Below are 14,645 nucleotides of genomic sequence, written 5' to 3'. Positions count from 1 at the left end.
GAAATTAGAAAAGGAAGATCAGATTAAACCCAAAGCAATCAGGAAGACGGGAATAACAAAGATAAGTCCTGAGTGCAATAAAATCAGAAACAAAAACAATAGAGAAATCAATGAAACCAAAAGCTGGTTCTTTGATACAATTAAAAAAAAAAAAAGAAAGATAAAGGAAAAACTTGAAAAACCTTTAGCCACACTGACCCAGGGGGGAAAAAAAAAGAGAAGTCACAAATTACCATTATCACTACAGAACCTACAGATATTAAAAGGATAATAAGGAAACACTATGAAAACTTCTATGCTCATATATATGACAATTTAGATAAAATCAACCAATTCCTTGAAAGATAAAAACAAAAAATCACTCAAGAAGAAAATAGATGACCTGAAATAGTCCTATATCTATTGAATACATTGAATTCGTAGTAAAATAAAATAAAAACTTTCTCATAAATAAAACTTCAGGCCCAAATGATTTCACTGGCAAATTCTACCAAATGCTTGAGAAAGAAATAATACAAACTCTACACATTCTCTTCCAGAAAACAGAAGAGGAATACTTCCCAACTTGTTTATGAGGCCAGCATTACTCTAATACCAAAACTAGGCAAAGATATTACAAGAAAACTACAGATCCGTATCTCTCATGAACATGTAATACAAAAATTCTGGGCAAAATACTAGCAAATTGAGCCTGGAAATATATAAAAATGGTAATACATCACAACCAAATGGGGTTTATCCAGGAATGCAAAGGTATTTTAACATTTGAAAATCAATCAATGTAATTTATCATATTAATAGACTACAGAAGAAAATATTCATGTAATTCAGAATGTGCTACATGATGTCTTGGTATAAGCCTTTAAAAATAAATTTTATCTTAAACTTGATGAACACTTTTAATCTGACTACATAGGATTTCTTCAGCCCAGGAAATTTTTTTTTTTTTTTTTTTTTTTACTTTGCTTTTGATAATTCCTTCTGTTTGATTTACTCGGATGTCTTCTGCAGGAATACCAGTTATCCATGTATTGGATGTCCTCTATTGTCTAAACCCACATTCTCTGTTTCTTTGTTATTTCCCCTAAATTCTGGGATACTTTCTCAAGCTTGTGTTATTTACTGCTATATGACAAACCACCTCAAAACAAAATGACTTAAAACAATAACCATGTATTATTATTTCTCAAGAATCTATAGGTCAGCTGGGTGGTTCTGCCCATCTGAGCTGGACTCAGCTAATAGCTTGGTTTGCTCAAGTGTCTGTGGTCAGCGGAAGGGATGACAGCCATTGGGTGAGGCTATCTGTAGCGGGAATGGCTTGGTTCTGCCCCATGTGGTCACTCATCCTCCAGAAGGCTAGCCTAGGCACACACTCAGGGCGAAGGCAGAGGAGAGGGTGAGGAGCCAGAATGCTCAAGCACTTTTCTAGCTTCTATATGGGTCAAGTTTGCTGCTGTCTCTTTGTCAAGTCACGCGGCTGAGCCCAAAGTCAAAGTGGAAGGAACTCCAAAGTTATAGGGTAAAGGGCATAGGCAGAGGGAGACTCTAAATTAGGGTCATTAACGTGATCAGTCTACTATATGCTTCATTCGTATTACCTATTCAATTTTCTACACAATCAATTCTGGTCTATAGATTATATTTTGCTATTTTGTTTTTAGTTTCCATGTTTTCCCTTTTTATGTCATCCCTGACCCTTTTAATTCATTCTGATGTCTTTTCATCTTCCTCTATTTATTCTTTATGATATTTCTGTTGTATTTCATACTGACCATATCTTCCTGTATTCTGTTAAGGACAGCACAGTTTCTGAAAGTTTCTTCTGGTTTTTGGAATTCTCGAAGTCTTCAGTATGCTGCTCCCTTCTCTTTGTTGTGATATATGTTTATAGGCCTCATTTGATATCTTTTGAATGAATTCTAAGACAACATTTATCAATATTTAGAGTATATGGGTTGCCTTTGGCCTCACTCTGTCTATTTGAGTGATGATAAAAAAATCCCATCACATGGACCCAGAGATGATCATACTAAATGAAGTAAGCCAGACAGACAAAGACAAATATCACATGATATCACTTATATGTGGAATCTAAAAAAAAAAATGATACAAATGAACTTACTTACAAAACAAAAACAGACACACAAACATAGAAAATAAACTTATGGTTACCAAAGGGGAAAGGGGGTAGAGATAAATCCAGAGTTTGGAATTAACATATACACACAACTACATATAACATAGATAAATAACAAGGACCTACTGTATGGCACAGGGAATTATATTCAATATCTTGTAATAACCTATAGTGGATAAGAATCTGAAAAAGAATAGATATATATGTATGTATAACTGACTCACTTTGCTGTACACCTGACACTAACACAACATTGTAAATCAGCTATATTCCAATAAAAAAATTGTAGGAGCAAAAAAACCAAAAACAAACAAAAAAGTCCCATCACAGATCCACCTGTGGAGAGGAGGTGGTGAGTCCAGCTCTCAGTCCAAATCTAAGTTTGAGGCCAGTACTCACCAGTGTACTTAGTCTCCCTCTGCCTGGTTCTGTAATATTCTAAACAAAGGAAATACAGCTGGGGCTGCCCAGCTACCAGGATTCTTCCCAGCTACCTCTGATAGCAATTCTGTACTTGTGAGGAATATTCTGCACCCCTTGCAGCTGCCACCCGAGAGTTCCTGTCTCTTAATGTGTGTAGACGGATGACAAAGGGGTGTGGGTGGGCTGGAGGGGGGCAAGGTGGTGGCAGCTGTGCTCTGGCGGTCTCAAACCCCCCCCCCCAAAAAAAACAGTCCCAGCGTGATGGAGACAGCTTTCCCAGTTTTCTGGCCAGGTTACAACTGCAGCATGGCCATGCCCGTGACTGTCTTGCCTTTGGGTTTAGCCCCAGCACAAGGACAGCATCTCACACGATACTTAGGCACTTAGTCTGTAATGTTTGTCATAAGAATGAACCAATAAATGGACACAAACCTCTGAGCTGTGAGTGGGGTGTAGGTTTTAAAGCATTTCCCACCATTTTAAGACAGTGTCTGTTTTGTAAATTAAGAGTGGCATGCCGTGAGAAAGTTGGGTACATGTTTTCAACTCGCCTTCATTTGACTTATAATTAATTAGGAATAAGTCCCCTGAGAATCCTATTCATTGATGTCCATCAGTCTTAGTTGCTGGCGAGGGTATGAACTTTTATCTTTATGGATATTTTAATAAAAGCTTGGGAGGTGATGCTTTCAAGAGCTACTTGTCAAATGTTACTTTAAATCAGATTTGGATGAGTAGAATTTTATTTTCAAAAAAAAAAAGTGCACATAATACAAAATTCAAAAAATAAAAAGGGTATATATACCATGAAACATATTAGTCATATCCCAGACCTCCAACTACCTGGTTTTCCTTCCCAGAGTCAGGGAACTGACTCCTGTGAAATTATTTTACGTGTTTCCAGAGATATTCTATACATATGTGAGCATTGTATACACATATTTATACACACACATAGGCACACACTAACCACTTTTTTCTTTGTGATTTTCGTCTCTTAACAAATCTTAGAGATATTTCCATATATCAGTACATGTATAGATCTATTTATCTTTCAGCCTTTCTACCGAGATTTTTAAAGTAGATTTTAAATTTTCATCAAATAAATAGTTATACTTCATTTAAAAAGTCAAATAGCACAAAGGGGTTGTTACAGAATACAATAGCTCTCCTTGCCACTAAATCCTAATCTTCCTAGAGGAAACCACATTCAACTCTTTTCATTATTTCTTCATGGATCTATTTCTCATATTTCTAAATATTATACAAAATATTCAAAATCTTGGATTGTGTTTTCCGTTTTAAACATTATGCATTATCTTTTCACCACTCCCACATTTAGATGGGATGAAAGGAGCTAGCGGATGAGTTGGAGGTCAGACCAGTAGAAGGAGAATCAAGAAAGTAATATTAGAAAAGCCAAGAGAAGTGTGGATTTCAGGACCAGAGGGCTCAATGGTGTCAAGGGCCCTAAAGCTGATAAGGAGGTGAGGAGCAAGTAATGTCCACTCTGTTTGGCTATCAAGTTGTTGACTTACACTTCCAGCTGTAACAGCTTCAAGAGGGCCAGTGATTGCTGTGAAATGAACAGAACTGTTTGAAAGTGGCAAAGGGAACTCATTCTGGGTTGTCTGGACAATGACCTGGGATGGGGAGAGAGGAGGGCACAGGTGAGGACTGAGAGCTCGAATCCCTGAACCCAAGCTCAGCTTCTCACCAGATGTGTAGCTTCCTGGATATTTTATGAACCCCAGTCTCCGCAGGCTGGGCGCCCGGAGTTCCCAGATAACTCCTTAAACAGCAGGCACCCAAACTGTCCTTAAGCAAGAGTTTTCCCTCACTTGTCCTCAAAAGAAAGACAGATGGAGGGAGAGCGCCTCACCTGGGATGCAACCCCAATATATCTCTCTATGAGATGACGGAAGGATCAGGAAATCCATGTCTAACCTTCTCTTAATTATCCGTGGCCTACGTAAGTTTTTCCAACAACATGTATTTTTAAAATTTCTGCCATGTGATGTAACAGACGTCATCCTGAGCTCTGGTGCGTGACCGGAAGAGACCCCGCGAGGACCCTGCCCAGCAGGACAGGACTTCTGGGGAAAGGACAGGAAGTCGGATTTCAGGAGGTTGATCAGCACTAGGAAAGTAAGAATGTAGAGACAGGAAGTGAAGACTAATTACTCAGGAAGTCGGTGGATAATAGGATGGAGAGAATGGGAAAAACGGAAAGAGTAAGAATCTGAAGGATTCAGGAGAAAGTGAAATAAAAACCACAGGTTCCTTTGTCAAATTGCCTGTATGTCTGTTGAAGAAAATGCTTTGTGTGCTTGCTTTACAGTTCAGACCATCAGAACTCAAACCCGTTCAGATTTAAGAATGGACTCCAGGAGTGAGGACCTGGACCACCCGGATCCCACATATGATTTGAAAAATCAATTATTTAAATCAGAGATAATTGGACTTCCCTGGTGGCGCAGTGGTTAAGAATCCGCCTGCCAATGCAGGGGACACGGGTTCGAGCCCTGGTCTGGGAAGATCCCACATGCCGCGGAGCAACGAAGCCCGTGCGCCACAGCTACTGAGCCCGCGCACCTAGAGCCGGTGCTCCGCAGCAAAGAGAAGCCACCGCGATGAGAAGCCCACGCGCCACAAAAGAAGAGTAGCCCCTGCTCGCCGCAACTAGTGAAAGCCCACGCGCAGCAACGAAAGCCCAACACAGCCAAAAATATAAATAAATAAATCAGTGATAGTAAGATACTTTCATGGGAATTCCCTGGTGGTCCAGTGGCTCAGACTCCGCACTTCCACTGCCGTGGGCCCAGGCTCGGTCCCTGGTCGGGGGAACTAAGATGCCACAAGCCACACAGCACGGCCAGAAAAAAAAGGTATGCACTTCCAGATAGTCTTAGAAATGCACACCACGCTTTGACGCGTCAAAGAAACCATCTGCTGAAACAGGAGGAAGTTGCCAGGAGCAGGATGATGGTAGAAGAACTGAAATTAAGACAAGAGGTACCTCTTTTTTTAAAAAAACAGTGCTTTTTTTTAGGACTTGCTCTTTTTTATCCATTAAAATTTTTCACAAATAAAAAAGACCCTATTAAAATTAAGTGGGGCAATATACTGTGTGCTTCCTCCAAGAAAATTAGAGGCTGGGGCGAGACAACTATGCTGAAGCCATACTGACTTAGTGACAAAAAAGAAAGTCCAAGACCCAAGAGCTGGTGGTTTTAAGCTACTACGTGGGCCTGGGTGTACGTGGGCGCATGTGCTGGGAGTGGGGGGGAGACCACCTCAGAGCTAAACCAATGGTGTGTGTAGATGATTTCCCTAAAATTCTGTAAGTACACATTGAGAATGGTCTTCAGGAATTCATCTCGTCACAGATATTGCCTTCTTTAAAACAGTCCCATAAATAAATACTCAGCTTGATTCTTCTCTACTGATGCTGGAATGTGTAACCTCCTTGTGCCCTGCGGGGCTGTGGAGGAAAAGCCTCCACGCTTGTAGCACGCTTCTTCCTAAGTCAGTCTGCACCCTTCATCTGAGCACTGGAGAATCCGGCTGGGAATCACCTGAATGATGATATCGCATCAAGAATAGGAGCTCCTAGGCTTCCCTGGTGGCGCAGTGGTTAGGAATCTGCCTGCCAATGCAGGGACACGGGTTCGAGCCCTGGTCCGGGAAGATCCCACATGCCACGGAGCAGCTAAGCCCGTGCGCCACAACTACTGAGCCTGTGTTCTAGAGCCCGTGAGCCACAACTACTGAGCCCACGTGCCACAACTACTGAGCCCGGGAGCCTAGAGGCCGTGCTCCGCAACAAGAGAAGCCACCCCAATGAGAAGCCCGCGCACCGCAACGAAGAGTAGCCCCCACTCGCCACAACTAGAGAAAGCCCGCGCGCAGCAACGAAGACCCAATGCAGCCAAAAATAAATTAATTAAATAAATAAATTTTTTAAAAAAAGAGAGAATAAGAGCTCCTGTCACCTGGGCTGGCATTTGGGTGCTGCTCTTAGGAGCTGTGCTTCAAGGGATGTATTCAGCATCTCTAAGCCTCAGTGTCCCTTCTGTAAAATGGGAATAATAATAGTACTACTTGATCAGTGTGTCCAAATGGAAGTATGTAAAAAGTGTCAACATAATATGCAATGTGTACTAGACTTTAATTAAACTGAAAAAAAAAAATCAGAACTTTTATCAGATTAAAAAAACATATTGTAGGGACTTCCCTGGCGGTCCAGTGGTTAAGACTCCGGGCTTCCACTGCAGGGGGCACGGGTTCGATCCCTGGTCGGGGAACTAAGATGCCACAAGCCACACAGCACGGCCAGAAAAAAAAGGTATGCACTTCCAGATAGTCTTAGAAATGCACACCACGCTTTGACGCGTCAAAGAAACCATCTGCTGAAACAGGAGGAAGTTGCCAGGAGCAGGATGATGGTAGAAGAACTGAAATTAAGACAAGAGGTACCTCTTTTTTTAAAAAAACAGTGCTTTTTTTTAGGACTTGCTCTTTTTTATCCATTAAAATTTTTCACAAATAAAAAAGACCCTATTAAAATTAAGTGGGGCAATATACTGTGTGCTTCCTCCAAGAAAATTAGAGGCTGGGGCGAGACAACTATGCTGAAGCCATACTGACTTAGTGACAAAAAAGAAAGTCCAAGACCCAAGAGCTGGTGGTTTTAAGCTACTACGTGGGCCTGGGTGTACGTGGGCGCATGTGCTGGGAGTGGGGGGGAGACCACCTCAGAGCTAAACCAATGGTGTGTGTAGATGATTTCCCTAAAATTCTGTAAGTACACATTGAGAATGGTCTTCAGGAATTCATCTCGTCACAGATATTGCCTTCTTTAAAACAGTCCCATAAATAAATACTCAGCTTGATTCTTCTCTACTGATGCTGGAATGTGTAACCTCCTTGTGCCCTGCGGGGCTGTGGAGGAAAAGCCTCCACGCTTGTAGCACGCTTCTTCCTAAGTCAGTCTGCACCCTTCATCTGAGCACTGGAGAATCCGGCTGGGAATCACCTGAATGATGATATCGCATCAAGAATAGGAGCTCCTAGGCTTCCCTGGTGGCGCAGTGGTTAGGAATCTGCCTGCCAATGCAGGGACACGGGTTCGAGCCCTGGTCCGGGAAGATCCCACATGCCACGGAGCAGCTAAGCCCGTGCGCCACAACTACTGAGCCTGTGTTCTAGAGCCCGTGAGCCACAACTACTGAGCCCACGTGCCACAACTACTGAGCCCGGGAGCCTAGAGGCCGTGCTCCGCAACAAGAGAAGCCACCCCAATGAGAAGCCCGCGCACCGCAACGAAGAGTAGCCCCCACTCGCCACAACTAGAGAAAGCCCGCGCGCAGCAACGAAGACCCAATGCAGCCAAAAATAAATTAATTAAATAAATAAATTTTTTAAAAAAAGAGAGAATAAGAGCTCCTGTCACCTGGGCTGGCATTTGGGTGCTGCTCTTAGGAGCTGTGCTTCAAGGGATGTATTCAGCATCTCTAAGCCTCAGTGTCCCTTCTGTAAAATGGGAATAATAATAGTACTACTTGATCAGTGTGTCCAAATGGAAGTATGTAAAAAGTGTCAACATAATATGCAATGTGTACTAGACTTTAATTAAACTGAAAAAAAAAATCAGAACTTTTATCAGATTAAAAAAACATATTGTAGGGACTTCCCTGGCGGTCCAGTGGTTAAGACTCCGGGCTTCCACTGCAGGGGGCACGGGTTCGATCCCTGGTCGGGGAACTAAGATCCCACATGCTCCGCGGTGCGGCCAAAAAAAAAAAAAAAAAAACTAAAAATCACATTGTAAAGGGGTTACAAGGAAAGCAAACTGTCCCCCGCCCTCACTCCTCTGTAGTTCCTCTCCTCCTACCACAGCCGTCACTTTTAGCCTCGTTCTATTGTTATTTATTCTAGGAGTTTGCTCCCTATCAGTAAATTACACATCTACACCATTGTGTATCTGTACCGCTATTGATTCATCAGCTTTAAATGTTATGTATTCAATTCCTGCTCTAACAGTTAAGGATGTGGTGCCCTGACACCACTGCAGCTCTCACAGGACACTTCAACCTCCATTTCTGGCTCCATCGAGATGGACTCTTTCCCCCCAGCTCCCCATGTTGTGTTATGAATGTTAGTGACCAGGCTCTTCCTCTCCATCTCAACTTTGGCGGCTGAAACTTTATTTTAAAATATCAAAGGTGGTTACAAGCATAGCCTGCGTTGCAATCCTAATGCTCTTTTCTGCTGTTTGTCTATAAATCGATTCTAAATGTTAAAGATAATTAGCAGCATTGACATTATCATGACTGTCAAATAGTGTCTTTAAACACAATGCTTTCTCCCAAGCACCTGTGTCCCTCAGGTACGAAGGTTCTAACGTGGGATTCAAACAGGCCACATTGCAGTTTGCCTTGTATTTGGAAAATGTCTTTCTTATACTTTTTCTCATGAGTTTCTAATTACTCTTTCGTTGTTGTAAGAAGGAACAGATGCGTTAACCTGATATGTCTTCTTGACCAGATCCCCACTCTTCCAGGTTCTTATATGTTATCCATTGCTTGGAAACTATTCCATTTTTCTTTTTGAAACTCCAGTTTTTTCCTGTGTAAACTGTGGTTTTCTCATACAGCTTTTTGCTTTTCCTGGTGTCTCTGGTTACTTTCTTGGATCCAATACTTTTATTATATTGGGTTAGCCAAAAAGTTCATTCAGGTTTTCCGTAAGATGTTACAGAAAAACCCGAACGAACTTTTGGCCAGCTCAATATCTTCGTTTATATTTTCTGAGTGAGTCATTCTATTTGGTCTAAATAAATGGTTGCACCATCTTTCTCCCTGGGTCCTCCCCTCCAGTACCCCCATGCTCTGATCTGGACCTGGTCGATTTCTGGGCCCACTACACGGCAACCAGCAGTACCCCCCTGGCTCACAAGCACCGTAGCCTAGACCCTACTCCTCGTTTTACCAGAAAACCTTCCCAAGTGTTTCCAGTAAAGGAGTGGGTGGGAAGTAAATTTTCTACAGACTTGCCCATGTGAAAGGGCCATTATCCTGCCATCACTCTGGTGGCACAAGTGTCTTATAAACCTCTTCCTTCCTGTTTGCTGTTTGGAGGCTTTTCGAATTTTTTAAATCTCTGGAGTTCTCAAACTTCACAGTGAGATTTCTAGGTATGGCTCTTTTTTCACTTATCTTTCTGGACATCCTGTAGTCTCTTTCCCTACAACTTCTGGAACTTATGATAGTTTTTCGGATAAACTCATTCCTTCTGTTTTCTTTGTTCTCTGCTTCTGGAAAACTTACTAGTTATAAGTCAGGCCTCCCAGATTAAGGCTCTATGCCTCTTATATTCTGGTTAAGTTTTCTGTATGTCATTTTGGTTTACTTTCTGAGGGATTTCTCTGATTTCGTCTTCTGACTCTTCCGTTGAATTTGTAATTTCAAAAAATCTTTCTCTTTTTCTTTTTTTCTTTCTAAGAGCTCTTTCTAATTTTCTGTTTCTTTTCCACAGATTCCTTTCCTTGTTTCATGAACATATTTTTTTACTCATATCTCTGTTGGTACTAATTACAGTATTTAAAGTGTTATCTTCCGTTTCATTAATGAGTTCTATGCTTTCTAGGGACAGTTTTTCTTTTTGTGTACTTGTTCTTTCTCTTCCACTTTGCAGGTCTGACTCAAATGTCTGATTAGCTTTGGGTATCTGCTTATATTTGGAAATGTGGAAATTCAAAGACTGACTGTGAGTACTGGGTACAGAGGTGGGAGTTTTCCTCTGGACACACTTTGCTTTAGACTTAGGCAGACGGTGGGTGGAGGCCGTGCTCTGCAGAGAACCGAGAAGAGGGGAGTTTTACTTGGGTCACCATCAGTCTAGCCTCTTTAGTTCTCCCTGGAGAATTCTTCTGATGTCTTTAGAAAAGATGTTTTTTCTTTGCTTGGGGCTTAAACGCCTGGCTATAAGGCATCGTGCATAGAGAAATAGGGGGGGAATTATGGGGGAGGAGTGATTGTCATGTGTAAGTCTCTAACCAGTCCCTGTGTTCACCCTCACTTCGTGCCCACCATGGGATCTGAAGGCTCTTCAGGGCTGTCTATAGGTCCACTCTCACCCCAGTGCCTACAACGCAGTCCCATAATCTGGGCTCCAGAGGGTCTGCTTCATCACTCAGCTCGCTACACACTTTTCGTTTTACAGAAGTTTGTTAAACTCCCTTGTTTGTTGATGACACACCTTCCTAGCCTCTTTATTGTTAAAGTTTTAAAGATATTACTTATTAGCATCTTAATGCAGAGTTTATAATTTTATGTACTCAGTCTGCCATCTGAGACTGAAAACCTTCCATTTCCTTTAGTAATCAAGAAATAATTCCATTGTTAAAACTACTCAGCCATAAAAAAGAACAAAATAATGCCACTTGCAGCAACGTGGATGCAACTAGAGATTATCACACTAAGAGAAGTAAGTCAGAAAGAGATGGGCAAATATCATATGATATCACTTGTATGTGGAATCTAAAAGATAACACAAATGAACCTATCTATGAAACAGAAACGGAATCACAGACATAGAGAACAGACTGGTGGTTGCCAAGGGGGAGGGGGCTGGGGGAGGGATGGAGTGGGAGGTTGGGCTTAGCAGATGTAATCTATAATAGAGAGAAAGGATAAACAACAAGGTCCTACTGTATAGCACAGAGAGCTATATTCAATGTCCTATGATAAACCATAATGGAAAAGAATATTAAAAAAAGAATGTATACATGTGTATAACTGAATCACTTTGCTGTATAGCAGTAATTAACACAACATTGTAAATCAACTATGCTTCTATAAACAAAAAAAAAAAAAGAAAGAAAGAATTCCATTGTTGCTTCTCAGGAAGAAGTGGGAAGGGTGTTCTGAATTGCAGGCAATGTCAATGGCTAGAATGACTGCATGGAGGAAATTCATGGAAGGTGAGAATGTTTCCCTTCTCCTGGTCCCCAAGCAGCCCTGTAGGAGAGCAGGGCAGGCAGAACTACTGCCTTTCCACATGCCACTTTAGACATACTGGGTTTCTTTTCTCCCATACCTTTGTGGGCCTGAATTTGGCGCTAATATGTGCCTTGACGAATGCTTTTTATGTACCGTGTGGAAGACGCACATCATTTTATTTAATATCAGCCACCTTACAGATTAAATATTATTATCTTTATTTTATAGTTGACTAAAGGGAGCCTCAGTGAGATTATGTATTATATCCAGGTTGACACAGCTAATAAGAGGTAGACCTAGAATTTCAGCCACTACTGGTTCCCGTACCCACCCACTCTTCACTGTAGCAGGGAAAGCATATCGATGTGTAAGAATTCATCTCCCCTTTCCCTCCACTTCCCCTCCCTACTCCTAAAGTCTGAGGCAGTGTGGTATAGTGCGAAGTACTGACTCAGGAGCCAAAAAGGTTGGATTTGGGTTCTTGCCTCTGCCACCTTTGGTGAGATGTTACCTCGGGTCGATCCCTAGACTTTCCTGACCCTTACTTTCCTCATCTGTATAGGAAAGTATAATAAAATCAGCTCTGTCACCACCACCGGATGCAGGAGGATCACACGAGAACCTGTATATTAAAAGGCTCTGCGGTAATCATAGCAACAGCTCACACCGGTATAGTCCTTTACAATTTGCAAAGAGCAACAATATTGTGAAATAATCCCTACCTGTTCTACAGAGGAAAACTGTGGCTGAGAGCATTTGGGTATCATACAGCTCATACTCTGCAGAATCAGAACTGAAACCCAGATTCTATTATTTTCCCACACTCTAATGCTGCCACCTTATTTGCAAGAAGATTCTTTAATTATTGGCAATTAACAATAGAATTTCTTCACAGAGCTCAGTCATTTCAAATTCTATTCTTTCTATTCTTAATTTTATTTATATACTACTTTTCAGGAGCTCGCCTATTGCATTAAGTAGATAATAATAAGTAAATAATGTCAATTATTTATTATTCATTTATTACTTTAATATAGTAAATCATAACACAAAGGCCAAAAAATATGAAGCAATTCTTTCTTTTTTAATAAATTCATTTATTTATTTATTTATTTTTGGCTGCATTGGGTTTTAGTTGCTCTGCGCGGGCTTTCTCTAGTTGCAGTGAGAGGGGGCTACTCTTCCTTGCGGTGTGTGGGCTTCTCATTGTGGTGGCTTCGCTTGTGCACAGGCTCTAGGCACGTAGGCTTCAGTAGTTGTGGCTCGCAGGCTCTAGAGTGCAGGCTCAGTAGTTGTGGCACGCGGGCTCAGTAGTTGTGGCTCGCAGGCTCTAGAGTGCAGGCTCAGTAGTTGTGGTGCGCGGGCTTAGTTGCTCCGCGGCATGTGGGATCTTCCCGGACCAGGGCCTGAACCTGTGTCCCCTGCATTGGCAGGAAGATTCTTTACCACTGCGCCACCAGGGAAACCCTGAAGCAATTCTTTAAAGGCGTTTAAGTTAAAACCAGTAAGGAAATTGGGCCTGACACATCATAACCCCTGGTGCCACTGAGTACCATTTCCAGTAGTTGGGTGATATTTTCAATAAAATGAAGAGCTTGCTGCATCCTAAGTATTTACTTTTTAAAAAACATTCCAGCAGGTAACATAATGTTTACATGGCTCTTTGGCCTTAGAATACATCACTGCGGAAGGGGCATAAATCCTCCAACCAGCTCTCTGTGCAGTCCTGTTGCAGAAGACCACACAGTTGTTCTACCCAGAGGGCCCACTGGTCTAGATCATGTCCAGGCCTCAATGCAGCCTCCTTCTGGATTAATGAGGAAAACAGCCAGCAAGCCTAGGACACAGGGTACAAAAGGAAAGACAGCAGATTGGGGCTGAGAGAAAGCAGGGAGAGAGGCAGAGGGAGAAAGCAAAGTCAGAAAACTAGACGCAAAGAAGAAAAAAGACTTTGTGTATCCTCGACATTGGCGTTGCCCTGAAATGGTTAGGTGCACAGAAAGAGAAAAGGGCGTTAATTAATATTCAGGTTGCAGAAGCCAAAATGGACAGTTTCTAAGAGTAGAGGCAATTAACTCTCTGCACACACAAAAGAGAAGCTAACCAGCCCTTCCTGACAGTCTACAGGTTGCACTGGTGAGTGGCATGGACTCTGTAGGTCTCATCACTGAAGGGAACCTGCCCGTGGCCAGGCCTGACCTTCCCACATGCCCTGGGGCCTGGGCTGCTTCGCCCACTAGCTGAGGCCACAGTGACATCAGTGACGAGCTGGACCACTCAGCTCATTTCCCAAGAGGAACTAGGTTCAGCGTCAAGGTTTACGATTCCACTGCACCTCTATATAAAACTAATCCCACATTCATCTACCTTAAAAATCAGAATTTAGTTTGGAAAAATAGTAGATTAAGGAGGTACAACCTCATTGTAGAAACCGTAAAAAATGTAAAACATATTTTGAAAAAAATTCACAATCCCGTAAATTCATAGTTACATTCTTTAAAGAGTAATTTATGTATAACTAGGTTCTAAATTTTCATAATAGACATAAAAAGTAACTGTCTGAAACTGCCCCAAGGCTGCCAAGACCTCACCTTCCAGACAGGATTGGAGGAAAATGACTCTGTTCTTAAATCTCTATGTACTTTTTTATTTATTTATTTATTTATTTATTTATTTATTTTTGGCTGTGTTGGGTCTTCGTTTCTGTGCGAGGGCTTTCTCCAGTTGCGGCGAGTGGGGGCCACTCTTCATCACGGTGCACGGGCCTCTCACTGTCGCAGCCTCTCCCGTTGCGGAGCACAGGCTCCAGATGCGCAGGCTCAGTAGTTGCGGCTCACGGGCCCAGCTGCTCCGTGGCATGTGGGATCTTCCCAGACCAGGGCTCGAACCCGTGTCCCCTGCATTGGCAGGCAGATTCTTAACCACTGCGCCACCAGGGAAGCCCTATGTACTTTTTTTAAAGTAATGCTTTTAATTTAGACTACAGAATTCTAAACAATATTCTGTACAATTAAAAAAATCATAAACAAGCTGCTGCATGGGAAAAGAGAAACCTATGAATGTTAAATATGACACGC

General features: G+C 42.0%; 1 protein-coding gene across 1 annotated transcript in view; it reads right to left on the bottom strand.

The window, feature by feature from the left end:
* The window catches only part of LOC103007473 (small integral membrane protein 19), a 41,306-nt gene that overhangs the window by 97 nt on the left and 26,564 nt on the right, over positions 1 to 14,645 (bottom strand). The gene's annotated exons all lie outside the window — the stretch shown is intronic.

The sequence above is a fragment of the Balaenoptera acutorostrata genome, chromosome 21 (assembly GCF_949987535.1).
Source record: "Balaenoptera acutorostrata chromosome 21, mBalAcu1.1, whole genome shotgun sequence".
Classification (NCBI taxonomy): domain Eukaryota; kingdom Metazoa; phylum Chordata; class Mammalia; order Artiodactyla; family Balaenopteridae; genus Balaenoptera; species Balaenoptera acutorostrata.
Note: the sequence above shows the minus strand (reverse complement) of the source record. Positions and strands in the feature narration are given on the sequence as shown.